Below are 17189 nucleotides of genomic sequence, written 5' to 3'. Positions count from 1 at the left end.
TGTGTTGTTGGCGGCGTGTTTCGGCGGGTGAGCCAAGTGAAATGTGCAGAAATTGTGGGGTTTTTTGCCACATTTCGGACTTTGCCAGGGTTTCTGGGTAATACATTCTGGGCCGATTTGCACAAGTTATACCTCTGTGGATTCCCACTGGTGTCCTCTTTTCGGGAATGCATGGGGTTCCCTGTTTTCATTGGTGGCTTGGATACCCTAATCCCATATCTGTATGGTGTGCGCTTCAGCAGAATTCCACAAATTCTGCTGTCCGAAAAGACTTGTGGTTAGCCGCGTTTTCGGCTTTCTCCTTGGCACCCAGGTAGCAGCACCCACACGTGAGGTACCTTTTTTGTCGGGACACCTGTGGGAAGGTATGACATTTGTTGTGTTTGTGTGGTTTTCATAACATAGATATAAGCAGTGAACTGCGCCAATTGACAATAATACAATAATAATTGAATTATGTTTTTAATTCCATTCCACAGCCTGACACGTGTTTCGAGCAAAGCTCTTTTTCAAAGGCGTTGAACCTTGTCCAAAGGAAACTTAATATTACTTGCGGTTGCAATAACCATTAATTCGAATTAATGGTTATTGCAACCGCAAGTAATATTAAGTTTCCTTTGGACAAGGTTCAACGCCTTTGAAAAAGAGCTTTGCTCGAAACACGTGTCAGGCTGTGGAATGGAATTAAAAACATAATTCAATTATTATTGTATTATTGTCAATTGGCGCAGTTCACTGCTTATATCTAATTTACTTCTTATCGAGGGTCCTTGGTCCGGGTTCCCTCACACTCTCATGTTGAACGCTGCCTTTTTAAACTTCTAACTCTTGTGCAGTTGCGCTGGTCGTTCACATAGGCCTTTGGACCATCTTGTTTTACTGGTTTTCATAACATTTCGACCCATTTGCTGCTGCCCTTTGTCACACAACCCTTTAATTTCCCAAATGTGACCTACATTTAGTCGCTGCTTTAGGCACCATACACTTTTGTAACCTGTACAGGTCACCTACCCTTGTAAAGAGCTGCGTGTGCTCTTTCAAAAAATGTATGTTTTTGGCTTGTGCTAATGCTTGTTTTGTGAAACATTACAAACAATTTGTGATTTCCTAACTGCAAGAGTCAGGGGAATGTAGCGGAGCATTGCTTTTCCCAAAATTTATAGAAGCCATTGCCGTACCAGGCCAACCATGTCCACCACATACCTTTTTTTCAGTAATTTTCCCGCTTTTTCCCCAAACTATGGGATTTTTCCCTACCTAGTTGTTGCCTGACTTGCTCAAATCACCCCTTCCTAAACTTGGAATTTTGTCTACTTTTCTGAAATGTATACCATTCAGAAATGTATACCATTCAGCCAATTTGTCTTTCCTACCCTTTTCTTCCATTCCGTCCACGCATGTCCAACTGGCAAAAATGTCCAAAATTGCCTACCTCTCACAAAACGGTTGATAACCACATCAAAATAATGTGTTCCTAGCTCTTACAGGGAAAAAATCACAGGCTTCTTTGTACATCATTTTACTGGCATTTTTGGAAAAACACCAACATTTTCTCCCTTTTTGGTTATTTTCTCTCACCCTCCTACAGCAACCTAGGATTCCTGGGTGGCGTTACGACCAGCTAAATGTGTGAAAAAAGGGGCCACATTTGGCCGAGATATCTCATGTAACAAAAAAGTTACAAGGTATTGAATGGCGACATACTGAAATCACCAACAAAGGCCTTGGCACTGGGGGATGGGGGGGGGCATGGCAGTTAACAGGCTAAGCCTCCTTCCCATCCTTTTGTAGATTTCACTTCTCCATAAACTAAAACTTGTGTCCGTTCCCAACATCCATGCCATCCTGACAATTCTATTTTATCAGGGCAAATCAGTGTCTTCATTTCCGCAACTACCACCTCTTCATGTTGTCTCTCAGGATATATAAGCATCTTGCTTTTCCACGCAGGTTCCTTTTGCATCTGTGTAATCTTGATATAATCATCCTGGAATGGAAATGACCATTTCGACCTCCATCGCAAGTTGGCCAAGCGTCCTTGAAATTGGCCTCTTGTCATGCATGCTGCAAGATGAACAAGACGTCTGGCATTGTATTCTGGATTTTCTTTAGAAATGAAAGTTTGTTTTGCATCCATAGCATAGGGTATGAGTGAGCAGACATAGCAACTCTCCTTAGAGGTTTTCTCACCCATCCTTTTCATGTGTTGATCCCACATGTTGTGACCCTTATGTGCTATGCTGTCTAAATATGTGTCAATCCCATCATTACCTTCCTCTGCATTTCTCTTACTCCCCACTATTATCAAATCAGTGCTTAAATAATAGTCATAAAGTATATCATACTGAGTTCTTTCCTTGGACAGGGCGATAGTAGTCTCTACCTTAACAGAAATGAGCACATCAAGAGCAGTACTTGCAGTTGGAGGAATCACAGTAGTTTATATCTCAGCAGGAACATTAGTAAAATAAGGAATGCTAAACAGAATAAACAGAAAGACGCTGAGCTGAGTATGGTAGCAAAGACGTATATCGTAAACCAACATATCAATCTCCACCATTTGCAACATTCTGGATTTAATTGGATTTGCTCATTTTCTGAAATCGTACAATTTTCAAGATTCCTCATTATGCCTGTATACTTCTTTAAGGAAGGAAAAAACCTTTTTAATCACGTAATTCAGGTAAGTTTGGTAACTGTAGAATCTGTTAAATTATTGTCGTAAGCAGCCTCCTTATCGCAGTGCCATTTTTAGGATCATGCAGAAAAATAGGTATGCTAATGCTACGCCTAACAATTGCAGGATAAGCTCGAAGTATATACATGAAAACAGCAAGTAAGATCCTTTGGACATCGTCATTTTTCAAAACCATGGATTCAACCAAACAATTGCGTTGTACGAAGTGAATCAGCATACTGGTCACGCTTCAAATTCCTTATTAGGTGTTGTTGCTCAAACATATCCATAATATCAACAACTTTCTAAGGTTAATTTTCAAGAAATAGATTTTCACGCCTGCTAAAATATCTATAAGGAGTGTTCAGGGTAGCCATTGTCCAAGTGCACATGTGCACCTTTCAGTGAATCTGTTGGTTTATCTTCCTTCTTCATCCTCATCTATCGAGTCTGCACATGCTGAAATTCTTCTTGTCTTGCATCCGAATGGATCGTTGGGGGTGTGTCAGCCTCTCCGCTGTAAATGTTAATGTCGTTTAGATAAATCTAGGCTCTTCTGCCTTGAACCTTTACTGCAGAAGGAGTGAGGTTTTCCACGATGAATGGGCCCACGAACCTAGGTTTGTGGCACTTTCTAGTAAAATTTAGGATAAGCACAATGTCACCAACAAACAACTTTGGTGCTGGTAGTAGTTCAGAAATTCCAGCTGCTGAATGGTCTTCATCTGTGTTCTGAGACCGACCCCATCCTTGCGCTTGCGTTGATCTGAAATTACAGCGATAGTAGCGGTCATACATGTCAAATATTCATTTAATTCATTTCCTAACAGTTTTGCAGAGCTCTAGGCATCACTTCTGCTCCTAGATGGAGGAGTCAAAGACATTCTCATTTGTCTCCCTGTCACTAGTTCATGGGGTGTGAGGTGATAGTCCGAATCAGACTGATTCCTTATGGCATATAAAGCTAAGGGTAGGCAATATAGCCATCCCTTCTTCAGTGTCAATTTACGCTTGGTGACTCTCTCCTTTTAGAAGGACGTTGAGTCCCTAGCATAGTCCATTTGCTTGCGGGTGATAAGCAGAGGAAAACCTTTGTTTAATATTCAATAATAACCCTATGTGTTAAAATGCTTAATTAACAAAATGTGGCCCATTATCGGATCTCAGCACTTCACACACTCACGATCTTGGAAAGACTTCATAAACCAAAAACAATGCTGCACAGTGGCGTCAGGATGTGTACAAGGACCTGTTTGATCCGCCTGGAGAAGGGACACACCACCACTATCAGATACCTACATCCACTACATACTTGCAGCATGTCAACACAATCAATATGTAAATGCTGAAACTGACCATTTGGCTGAGGAATCACTCCTCTAATTGTTTGCAGTGTATGGCCAGCAGTAAACGTTTGACAAACAATGCAATTTACTACATAAAATGCAACATGCTCCAACAAGTTCAGTACAAACCAGTCTTCTTCAATAGCTGCAGAAAGACTCTCCCTAGTTACATGCGCTGTGTAGTGCAGCTGTTCAAGCGCTACCTTTAATAATGCTACTGGCATCACAGGCTTTCCGGTACTGTTCTGCTGCCATAATGCTTCTCTGGGGGATAAAGAACACCCTCTTCAATTCCACAGTTCTTGCTCTTCCTGTCATGCACTGCCTTGAATTTCCATTAACTGAACTCTTGGTAAATGGTCAAACCCTTTGTTTACCACCGTCATTTTAACCACCTTTTCTTTAACATTTGGAGCATCAAAACCTAAAATATCTGGTGCATACGCAACTCTTTTCGCATCTGCGGCTACGTTTCTGCGAGAAATAAAGTCAGCTTGCTTAGTGTGCACTGCGCATTTAACGACCACTATGGCTACTGGGAGAATCATTGCATCTGCTTTATCGTTTGCGGTTTGACAGTTTTCATGATCGCTTCAGCCCTTTCAGGTGTCACCTTTTTACCCTCATGTGAGATCAGCTGATCTATGTACAACACTTCTTCTTGACAATACTACAACTTCTCCTCATCTACTTTGTATCCTTTGTCTGCAAGGACAGTCATTAATTAAATCGAATCTTGTCTACACTCATCTTCTGTCAGGCTACAAATCAGAATATCATCCACGTACTGTATCACAGTGCTTTTCAAATCAATATCTGCAGGACTCTGTTAAAGATCGACGGGGACTCACAGTACCCATGAGGCAAACAAGTATGTTTCAGTCGAATTTGGCAAAACGTAAAGGAAGTTAAGTCTTGTGAGCCTTTGTGCAATGGAATTGAGAAAAAAGCATTTTTCAAATCAATCACCGTAAAATATCATGCTTCTAATGGGATACTGCATAGTATCGTCACTGGGTTTGGAACTAAAGGGAACTTGGCCTCTACAATCTGGTTAATCGGTCTCGTTTCTTGTATGAATCTCCACAACCCTCCCTTTAATTTCTTCACAGGGTACACTGTGGCATTCAACAACAGAGACGTAGAGCCATTTAACGACGTGAAGACCAGGCTCCTAAGAACAAATTCTGGACAATCCTTCGACAAAAGATCAAACACATCCACTTGTTAACCCTTCCTGTACTCCCCAGGTCATATCAACTTAGTACTTTTAGCAAATAGGTACTAAGTCACCACACAATAACCATCACTACCAAAAAAAATATTTCCCAATTGTATTTCATATAAATCACAAATCCTCATATTACCATCTAAAAAATGTAAAATTGCAAAAATTATTTAAAACCTTTTACAACATTTTTCATAAAATACAGTTACAATACCATAAAAAAAAACCTGTGGAGTGCTCAACCCTGTAACATCCTGCCTATACAAAACTAAATAATGTACAGTACTTTGAAGGACATCACTCTGCCTAAAGAAACATAATGGTCAGTAGCTCATGGGTTCCTTTTTTTATAAAGGATACCTCAAGTAAAAAATGCCATCTGCTAAGTACATTTCTACCCCATTCGGTGCTACTCTGGGGTTAGTTTCAACTCAATTTAGAACTTCATCAGGGGGACCATCTGTACCCTTAAACCATCCTTCTTCTTCTATGGTTGGTTCAACACTACTCAACACCTCAGTCTGAGTGCTGTTCAAGTAATACAATTTAAATATACTGCACACAATTCTTGACCTGGGGAAACAGAATAAGGGAAAATAACAAGAAACAACAGTCAGTAATATATACATTGCTGTTGTTCTACCTAGCAGCACCTAAGTTTACCGAACTAAGGCTTACCGTGTCACAATTCCACAACGTCACTTGACAACGGTTATTTAGGGGAGAGTCCCAACATCTATGTCGGACCACTCAATTCCTGAAAAAAACACAAAACAAGAACAAAACTCAAACAGTGTTCAATCTACAACTGGAACTAATCTTCATCCCATAATAATCCTGGTGTGTTAGTTGGGTCTTATTACGTTTTCTAAACAAACATGTTATGCCTCTTCCCATACCTGAGGACCAATACATTATTACACTGTTTGTACTTGACAAATTTGCTTCTCTAACCTTCTGTTGCTCTTCACTTCAATGCATTCTTCTGCCACCACCAAATCTCCCTGCAGGGCACACTCTATTGTGCTGAGTCCCATAAATAGCATACTGACACTTAACAACAGCCATTACCTCCTATCAGCGGGGGTCTTATTCTCCTTGTTTGTCACTCATATGCCTCGGGTGCCAACTATCATGCCGCCGTGTTCTGGTTATTCAACCTCCAAATACCGTTATAGCGATTCACCTACGCCGCATTTTACTAATCACAAAGTGGATTCCTGCAGTTAAAAGTAAACAACCAGACCCACCGTTAGTCACGAGTGGGAGTCGCAGTTTCCATACTCTGGGCCTCATTACATGGTAGGCAGTAAGGGTTTACCGGTACCGGAAAGGGCACCGGTACCGGTAAACCCTTACCACCTTACTACGAGGTCCCTTTGCGGGGCCCGCCCTTAACGGCTGGTGTAGACCAGCCATTAAAGTTGGGACCCGCAAAGGGACCTTGCTGCTAATTACGGTACCGCAATTTGCGGTACCGTAATTAGCCCCCTCCCCATTCCCATTGAGCCCTATGGGGCAAAAATGGGAATGGGGAAGGGCCATGGAGAAAGGGGGAATTACCGCCCCGCCAACCTTGGAATAGGGTGGTAATTCCCCTTTTCTCCATGGTGGTACCGGTATGGTACTGGCTGCAACCATGGTGCTAATAGCACCATGGTTTACCGCATAACGTGTAATAAGGCCCTTAGTCTACCATTTATTCACCGCTACCAGGGCAGACTAGAAATCACTTACCATCGTAACGGTCTGTATTGATCCCGTCTCTCTCCTGCTGGACCGTGGCTCTCACTCGTGGTGCTAGTGGAGTGTTTTATACGCCCATGCGACAATCGTCACGTGAATGCTTCCGGTATCGTCACGTGTAACACATCACGTGTTCTTCCCATTTCTCGGAACGTTAACTCCTTCCTGCCTGGAATCGAGTTACTCTCACTGTGGTAATACATGATAACTCTGACGGTACCAAAATACCTTGCTTCATCAATGCTGCGATAGTTTCAAAAATGCCCTCATCTGCCTCCATTGGGTATTGCCTCACTCGGGGTACAATTGCTCCTAGTTTCCACTTTATTTTGACCTTTACTGCTCCTTTTAACGGGCCTACATCATAGGGGCCTGTAGTCATAAAACACTTGGCACTTTCTCCAAGTATTCATCAGAAAATGCTGAACGCTGTTGCATTATTGCCATGCACTGTGGAACCTTTTGTCTATTCTGATCCAGTACGCAATGCTCATAAAGAACACCACTTCATCATCTAATGGATCATCTCTAAACATGTCATCATCAGTTACGTCAGTCAATCTGCACCCTTCCCCAATGGTAATTACTGTTCTCCATGGTCTACCCTCGTCATCTGTGCCTTCAAGCATTACCATTTCCCCTTGTACTATGGCTGCATCTAATTCTAAGGGATCATCTGTCCACCCTCATCGTCCATAGGTACCTGTGGTCTAAACAGAAATTCATCAGGTATCCTAATAGTCTTTTCCACTAAGCAAGGTAGCCACGTTAACAGAATACTCACCCCATAAAGGAAATCTTCTGGTTCTATTGTTCTACTGGCACACCTCGTAGAGCCATCTGATTTGTAAATCCCAATATAAATCCACCCACATTCATATAGTGTATCCCAGGAGTGGAACACATTATACCTTCATCAGTAAAGGAAATAGTCATGTTAGAAGTTTTGTCATTAACTCTCTTCCCAGAATATTAACTGGTGTCTGTCGTGAGTACAATAATGGAACAGATCTGTCACATTTTCCTATGGAGACTGGCAATTCCTCAGTAAAAGGAACTTGGCTTGTAGCTCCAGATAATCCCTGAGCATTCATGGCATTTCCCGACATTGGGTATTTTCCCTCTCGTATACACGAACGAGTAGCCCCAGTGTCAACTAAAAATGAAAAGGATTTGCCTCCTATCGTCACACCAACCCTTGGTTCCTCTTGAGTGTCTGGTGTCACGGATAGTATTGAACACATCAAGTCGCCCTGTGAGCTGTCCTATTGTGGATTCATGCATACCGATGTTCCTGTGAAAGGATTCCCTCCCACTATGGTGACACCCCCTATTCTAGGTGTCAATACCTGTCCTGTGTTTGTATTCTGCTGCATTTGCATGGGGGCGTGCTGTGACTGCCCTTGCAGTAAATAAAATGGTGCATGCTGTGATTGCTGTGGCTGCTGTATCTGTTGTATCTGTTGCACTTGTGGTGCTTGTGCCTGATACACTGTCTGATCCTGGGCAAATCCATCCCTAGCTTGTGAGCTATGTGCTGGAGGATAAGCTGTCCCCCCTCTTGAATACTGACCATTTAGTATATACCCTTGGCTCCCACATGTGCGCGCAATATGACCTGTTATTCCACATGGTCAACATACAGGAGGTATATAATGGTTTCACCACAGATTAACTGCACCACACAGGTAAAGGTTTGTTATCAAGTAATTTATATTCCAGTGATTCAAATGCAAAACTTTGTTCAAAATAAAAAAATGTTTTAATGGTGTTGTGCCCACAAATTGTTAACACGAGTTTTGGTTCTCCAGAGCCTTTCTCAAAACAATATGGGCATATCATCCATATCCATGGTCAATTGTGTGTTCAAAACTAGGCAGTGGTGGATAAAGCCACCATGTTCCTAAAGAGTCCCAGGATAATCCCTTGCTGAGTCTTCGTCTGCGGTCCTCGCGAGGCCGACACACAGTTTTGCATTTAAATCACTGGAATATAAGTTACTTAATAACAAACTTATACCTGTTTGGCGTAGTTAATGTGTGGTGAAACCATTATATATCTTCAGCAACCAAGCAGTTATGGTACTGGTTCCTCCACCAAATCACCACACCAACGTGACACGTTCCAGCGAATTCAACATACTGTCGCCAGCAGAAGTTGTACCCCAAAACCAACCCCACAAATTGAGTCAACATACAGGAGGGTTTCGTCTAACTAGCCCTTCCTGATTAAATCCTCATTGCATATTCGGATTCTCATTCTGCTCATTTTGAAACCCACCTTCAGTATTTTGAAATCCGTCCCTTCCTCTAGTACCCATGGCTCTACCTCGTAGTATAAACCCAATTCCTCCTTGATTCATCGGGTGCTGATTATTCACCTGAAACGTATTCACTGCTTGCTGTACTTCTAGCCCTTCTCCGCTTGTCAATACCTCTCCTTCTATGGCTTATTTTGACAATCTTTTCTGAACTAACTTGGCTTACTCAATTTTTCTAGCACCGGCCTTCCTTTTATTCTTCTCTTGTAACAGTCGACACTGTTGCACTATTGTCAACTGTATCTCACGCCATGGTTTTGCATCCATCCCCACTAACTTTCTGAGCTGCCTTTGTATTGGCTCAGGCAGTCCCTGACACAAAATGTAGTAAAATACTGCCACTGTTTCATTCCAAGGCTCACACGTTTCAAGAGACCAGTGCTCTTGAATGTTCCGAATGTAAGAAAGCAGATCTTCATCTTCTTTCATCTTTCGTGTCAAAATTGCACCCATATCCAACACATCAGGATATTGTACTGTAAGGGCTCTCCAAACATATGCCCTAAAGTTATTAAATGGCACTCCATCATGCACCGTGTTTTGTGCCATAACACTCGAATAACCTGCTCTTGTCTAAATGTCATCTGCTCTTTCCCCAAGAATAGCTGCTGAAAGACACTGAATATCCCCTATTGCTACGGTGTTTCCTCTGGTCATTTAATTCAACTCATAAATCAATTTTCCCGCACCCACCGTTAAGCTGGGAAGTTTACACCTTATTATCCCTGTCCATCTGTGGCCATGGAATATACTGTGGTCTCGCCCCTCCTTTTTCTAATAGGGGGAATTGCATAGATCCTGTTCCGCAATCCGCTCCTATTGTCTAGTAGGCATAATAGTTCCTGATCGCCTTTTTCCTGGCAGAGACCTTACCTGATTTACATAAGGTGGCGATTCTCCCCATTCGCTATACGATCATCATTTAGGGTGCTCTGGGCATGCTATAGGATCTGGTGTCCTATACTTAGGTTGTTCTAAATCAGACTGTCTACTCCCTTGCCTGCCTGTAAGCCTCCTCTGGGGGTGCACATACTCCTTCCCTGCCCAATGAAAGATTCTCTCTCTTCGTCTGACATGTCTAGTCTCCAACTAGTAGGGCTTTCTTCTCTTTCACCCTTGCTTAAAGACAGGGCTCTATGCTCAAAACCGGACGAGCTTCCCTCTTCACCTCGTGATTGGGAGATTATAGATCGATCTCCCTTTTCTCGGCTTCCCAATTCACCTCTTTCTCTTAAATCCTGATAGGCTTTATAAATCCTATCTCCAAGGCTCATTATATGGAATTCCTCATCTAATATAACTTTAGATGATGCTGACGTTGCTCCCTGTAATGGGAGGAACTCCTCTATATCGCTCCATTGTATCACTAGACTTGGCTCCATTAATTCATTCTAAATACGATTAATCTTGCATTCTTGCTGTCTCCTTTTTCGTTCTAATTCTTCGTCTTCCTCTCTCTGCTTCCTTGCTTCCCATCTAACTCTTTCCTCTTTCTTTCTCATTTCTCCTCTCCTTTCCTCTGCTCTTCTCTCTTCCTCTTCTTGTTCATCTCTGTATCCTTTTATCTCTTAATTTTTGCACTTCCTCTTCTTCCTTCTTTCTGTCCTGTCAATCCTGTTCTTCTATTGCCCTCTATCTGTTATCATACTTCCTTTGGTCTTCTGCCCTTTCTTCTTTCCTCTGCTGCTCTTCCTGATACAGCTGTTCTCACCTCTGTCGGCTTTTCCTTTTTCGCTCATCTTCTTGTAATCTCTTTTCTCATTCTTTGTCTTTCTTATCTTGCTCATCTTGATCTTCCCTTTGCCTAACTTCCTCAATGCTTTTCCCATCTAGTTTAAGCAATATCTGTCCTCCCATCCATTCGTTCTGTACGAACGTTACCTTGTCAGCTTTATCGTTTTCTCTTTTCCATCTCTTAATTTCTCGTTCTATCTCTTTTGATATATTCGATCACTCACTTTTCTCCTCCCTGTTTTGTAAGACCTTAAAGGTCTCTTCCTTCCTCTTAGTCTCCTCTGGACTATCGTCACTGTTATAAGCAGGTGGTTTGTATATCGGATTACTATACCACGTTGCCGATTTCAATTCTTTCAATGGATAGAATCCTTTGCTTTCTGTACTGATGCTTTTTATCTCAGGCAAGGCAAGGGGAGCAGAAGGCTCAACACCTTCCTCCTGACACTGATTAAGCATCCAATACTCGGGTAGCAGATCCTCTTTTCTAATTCCTTTCCTGTATATGCAGCATGCAAGTATGTGGTCAAGTGTTGCAATATCCCCCTGGTGGCCACGGCATAAACATCTTATCTGTTGTGCCTTTCACCTGTTTTGCACTATACTGTTTGAGATTGGGCCTGTGTTTTGGCGAGGATTTGCACTGATGCATTAAGGGAGTAACATCTTCCATTGTGACAAGTCTCAATTGAAGGTCAATACTTACAAGTGCTTTATATACGTTTATAAAAACAACAAATATGAGCGCGCTCCAACAGTTTGCCACTCAAAAATCTCGAAGTTCTCAAAATCCTCAGCCTAGCTATAAATCGGTACTGACAACTTTTCTAGCTAGAATATATCTCCTTGACTTTTTTCAACTCTTTTTGCATAATCGTCACTCTTCGACACCTGAAAACAGACATATATACAGACAGACAGACCAATTGACTCTTCACATTAATCCTCAGCGCTCTATTATTTATTCCTGCCCCTAAATATACCCCGATAGGGGTTTAAGTCATTATTTTACAGGGATCTAGCCTCTGTGTTGCCTAGTTTACTTCAACAGAAGTGTATAACAACTTCTTCTGTAATTCTCTTGACTTGAACCAGGACTCATGGGCTTCCCACTTCATCTCTTATCTATATACAGAAAATATCACTCATCACTGTTTCATCACTATTTTCTAAATCCCCCCATTACTTTTAAAAAATTCACTACAATCCCATTCCCTGAATTTGCCATTCCCCTTAGTCTACTCACCATTTGCTTTTTCAGCTCAAGGCCTTCAGTATCGACTACCCTCTCCAATCGACCACGTTCACCTTCCGTCCCCAAAGCACCTGTGGAAACCAGGAAGGATTCGTAAAAGAGGGGCCCGTCCCACCTATATCAATTTTCTTGCAAGAATTTCTATATCAGCCGCTCTCCTCAGGAAACCTTGCAATCTTCCTGCTAGATGGTGAAGGGCACTTGATCATCCAAAGCACTGGAGTTTACTAGGTTGATGGATCTTCGGAACCATACTCTGCCACCACGTGAACCCTTAGGCCCTTTCAATCAAGGTAACATGTCGTACTATGGATGGGACAGAGAATAACTTCTCAAACTATGCTAAAAGACTAACTCAGGAAGTTGGCAAATAACACTGTTTTATTAAAAATTATCTAAAACCGGAAGTACAACGGACATCAACGGACGTCGTAAAGCATGATCTCAGAGATTCTTGTTATTCATGACGTCATACTATGTGGTAAATTAAGAATACCTACATGGGATCATGGTTGGCTCATGGGGAACATCTAAGTATACTTCTATGGGGGCTGGGACTGTGATTGGGTCTCTATAGTTAGGTGGTCCACTCATGCCCTCCCTTCGTGCAAGTCATCTTCAACAATAATTAGAAACACAGCACCTCATTGGCTCTTAAACTATTAGGCTCTTCGTTATACGGCCCTCTATAATCGGTTGGCACGCTTGTACCCTTCTGGAACATTCGATGCTCTAGCAGCAGGTAAGCTGGTACCCCAGGTGCTGGTGGGTGGACTTGCCCTTATCTTCCCACCCAATTAGTCTACCATCTCTCATCACTCATGCCATCTGCCATTCACATTGTCTTTGAACTTGGCCTTGCAGTAGCTCCTCATCTTTGGGAAAATATGGGAGTATGAGCACTTGCTATCTTCAGTCCGGTGCACCATGCTCTTCATCTATTTTCATCCTCAGCACACTTGATCAGAGACCGTGAATTTGCACATATTATAGCATTTAGTCATCTTTAATGAAGAAACTTGGCACCCATGGTGTTCCTTTTTTGCAACTTTAACAAGGAATGCCTTAGCTTCTCACGTACACTGTTCTTCGCATGCTGATAACCAATTCTTGGCTGCTTCCAGTCTTTGACATCAAGACAGACAGCCTCACTGATCTTGCTTCGAATTCAAGCCTATTCTTTGCTGCGACACACATAGCTTCAAATCCATCTTCCTTTCTGGAGAATCGCTTACTAAAATATGTCATTGAATGTCCAGAACTCTATATGCATATATGTTGGCGGCACCGCCTGCAGTCTATATACTGCGTATAGCCAGCCTTATGAATACTTAGTCTACTTGCGTCACAGCATCTGTAGAGTTATTTAACGGCTTGCATTTTCTTCAGTGTTCTTCACACTCGTGCAGTCTTCCTTTCTTCACATGAATGTCTTTTCGCCATCAGATTCTATATCACCTATGCATTCTCTTCTCTGGTCATACCTCTCAGTGCGTCATTCTCATTCTTCATGACGTCACCAGCTTCTCTTTTTCACATCTTCACACTTCTTCAGGTGCTTTTCTCAAGAGATCATCAGTCTTTCGGGGATACTTCACATAGGGCTTTCTTAATGGATACCTCATCTCAAAGACTCTTTGCAGGATAGGTATCATTACTGGCATTGCACATGTCACAATTTCCGGTTTCCAGCATAAAGCAGGAATGGGGCGGGACTTCCTGTAGAGTCATTCTGTCAGACTCTTGGTTAACCCACAACCAATAATGGCTCACCTGAAGACCCCATAGATGGATAACTGGGAATTAGGGCTGCCCGCCCAGGTTCTTCCCAGACCACCTTGGCCCCCTCTACTTGAGAGACCTTCCCAGCAATGTACCCGACTGCCCGTTTAACAAACAGGACAGATGGATCTATTGCTTGAAAGAGCGTTAGACCCCACTCCCACTCTACCCCACAGCAAGCTAGAGAAAGCACGCAAAAGGTTCTGAGTAGCAAAACACATGGAATTGGGCAGCAAGGCTACAGGAGGCGACGAAAGGACACTAACCTGCAGAAGGTGAGGATCCAACTCAAGATGTATTTTCATGGATAGAGGCAAAATGGGAAGGGAACAGAAGCAAAGTCACAGGAGTGCAAAAACGATAGGAGGGTGGGTTAGTAGGTCGTGTTGCAGCACCTAACAGGGTAGCGTCCATAGTCCATGTGCTGAAATGCCAGCGGAGTGGGGGAGGGGAGGGGAAAGTTGAAGGATATAGGAAAGGCTGCAATGAGAATACTTGGAGTAAGGACTGAATAAGGCAGAGCAATCCAGGTAACAGGCCGGGGTCGGGAAGCCGTGCAGACAATTAACAAGACAAAGCATAGGCAAAAGAAATCCAGATACCAGGCAAGTCGGCAACACACGTGCAAGATGTTTCCAAACAGCAGGCAATAGCAAGGTCCAATAAGCGAGGCACGGTCGAAGCATGGGGAATACAAGAACGAGGTCGCAAGATACGTGACAGCTTAGAAAGTCCAAAACAAACAATCAGAAGCGTCGACGAGAAGGGCAGCATTGCATTTATTGGTCCCACTGGGGTGTGTGCTAATGTTGCTGAACCAATGAAACAGCGGGACTGCAACAGGAACAAAGTCCAGGTGTCATTGATCGTGCGGCAAGTCAGCTGGGCCAATAAACAAGGCGCAACGGCGGGACGCACAGCGTGACCATGGCAACCGTGAAGACACATGACCGCGACTCCTTCCCCACCACCGGGACGAAAACCACATCCATGGCAACTGCGAAGAGGCCTTCCAGGTCAAGAATAAGGGGCCTGCCGTATGGCAGAAACAGGAGTAGATGCAGGCACGGGGAGATCTGTGTGTAGGCATGGGCGTAGAAGGTGAGACGGAATCCGGAACCTTGACACATTCGGCTGCTCCTCTACAGTTGACAACTGCTGCAAGACACTTGCACTATTGTTTGCGGTCTTAGGCTCTCTTCCACAAAGGTTCTGCAGGCCGGGGACGCAAAGGACAAGGTCACTCCTCTCTTTGCCTCCCTCTTGAATACTGCCGCTTTTCTCCTTCTTTTGAAATGCTGCGCCTTATTAGCTGTGCCATTGTGCTGCTTGCCGTGCTCGTACTGTGTTCTCTTGCTCCACCTTTTATCCCTGTGGGGAAGGGAAAGGGCAGTCAGGGGTGTGCGATTCTGATCAATTGCCTGACTTTGCCTAACCCTTGTATTGAGACATGTTAGGTAAACGGCTCGGGTTTTAGTCCATTGTCCTTTGTGTTGTGTGAAAGTATTCATGTTGGAAAGGGGGGGTAGTGGTTTAGATTGTCCTACGTGAGAGGTGGGGGTAAAGGTGTCAAAAAGAAGGGGGATACCATGTCTCAACCGTCTGTGCCCCACTCCCCGAGGATCCCCCATCCAGGTGATCCTCCCTCACTGGTCCACCCCCTGCAACTGGATCCAGTACGATGGCCGTGTCCTGGCCACCTGGATGACAGATCCCGGGGACTAGCTAGGGAGACACCTTCAGGTTTCTAACACACCCTTGTCTTGGGAGCCGTGTACATTAGCCTCACCCATGTTATAAAAGCGTTGCCCATCCCAAACCTTTCCAGGGTTCCTAATAACCAGTCCTACCTGACCGAATCAAAGGCATTGACTGCATCCAGTGAAGCCACTGCACACCCTCTGCCCAGATGGGTTTGTGCTATCTATTAAATGGTGCAGCCTCCAGAGGTTCCACAAGGTGCATCGCCCCAGTACGTACCGTTTGGTATTCGTGGATCAGGCTTCCGATCACTTTCCGGAGTCTGTTCGCTAATGTTGCCTCTGGGATTTTATTGTCCTGGTTCATCATGGATAGTGGCCTGTAAGATCTGCAGTCTTGCAGTGGCTTCCCTGGTTTAAGTATGGGCACTATTATGGATTCTTGGCAGTATGCTCACCTCATACACTTCTGTGTAGACTTGCAGTAGCTTGGCACAAGCGCCTCTGCGTATGTCTTATCAAATTCTCTGGGTAGGCCATCAGGCCCCGATGTCTTAGCGGTCGGGATTTCGGCTATCGCTTCCCTGATTTCCTCGAGCATGAGTGGGGGTCCAGTGCTGTTGCCTGTTCACTCCCCAGTCGTGGTATATCTATTCGGCTCAAGGTGTACTTTATATATCCATGTTGTCATCCTTATTGTTGCTTGTGTACAGTGCCTCATAGTACCTAGAGAATATGTCATTTATTTCCCTCATTGTCCCGGCTACCTTCCCACCTTCGTCCATTAAGCTATTAATCATCTCCCTCGGTTCCTCTCGTTTGCATAGCCAGGCCAGTAGTCTCCCGGGCTTGTCCCCTTCCGCATGTAAGTTCTGGGTGTACTTTCAAGTTTCCCCAGTCTTTCCATGACTGCTATGCCTTTCTGTCACAATTTGATCAGTTTTGCCCCCTCTTCCTTCCCTTCTACTAGCATCCTTTCTTCCCGTTCTATACCCCTTTCCGTATTCTCCAGTGACCTATGTATTTCTGCTCTCAGGCCTCCCATTCTGCATATCTCCTCTCCCCTCATGATAACCTTGAAGGCTTCCCACAGTGTTCCTGTTTCTTCTACACTCCCCGTGTTGGTCTCAAAGTAGCCTTCTATTTTGTTGCTCAGGTGGTTCCTGAAACTATCTTCTAGCAAGGCTTCAGCCCTTAACTTCCATGTGGGTATTGGGGCTCTCGGTGCCGTCACATGCCAGTGTGCTATGAGTGGAGCGTGGTCCGACATTACCCTGGCTTTGTACTTGGTCTTCAAAATCTTTGTTCCCGTGAATATATAGTGTATTTTTGTGTGTGTGCCATGTGGGGCCGAGTAGTGCGCGTAATCCCTCTCTCCACTATGCCTTTCTCTCCATACAT

The sequence above is a fragment of the Ambystoma mexicanum genome, chromosome 7p (genome assembly GCF_040938575.1).
Source record: "Ambystoma mexicanum isolate Mex_15411 chromosome 7p, UKY_AmexF1_1, whole genome shotgun sequence".
NCBI lineage: Eukaryota > Metazoa > Chordata > Amphibia > Caudata > Ambystomatidae > Ambystoma > Ambystoma mexicanum.
The sequence above is the reverse complement of the archived record's forward strand: the minus strand, read 5'-3'. Positions refer to the sequence as shown.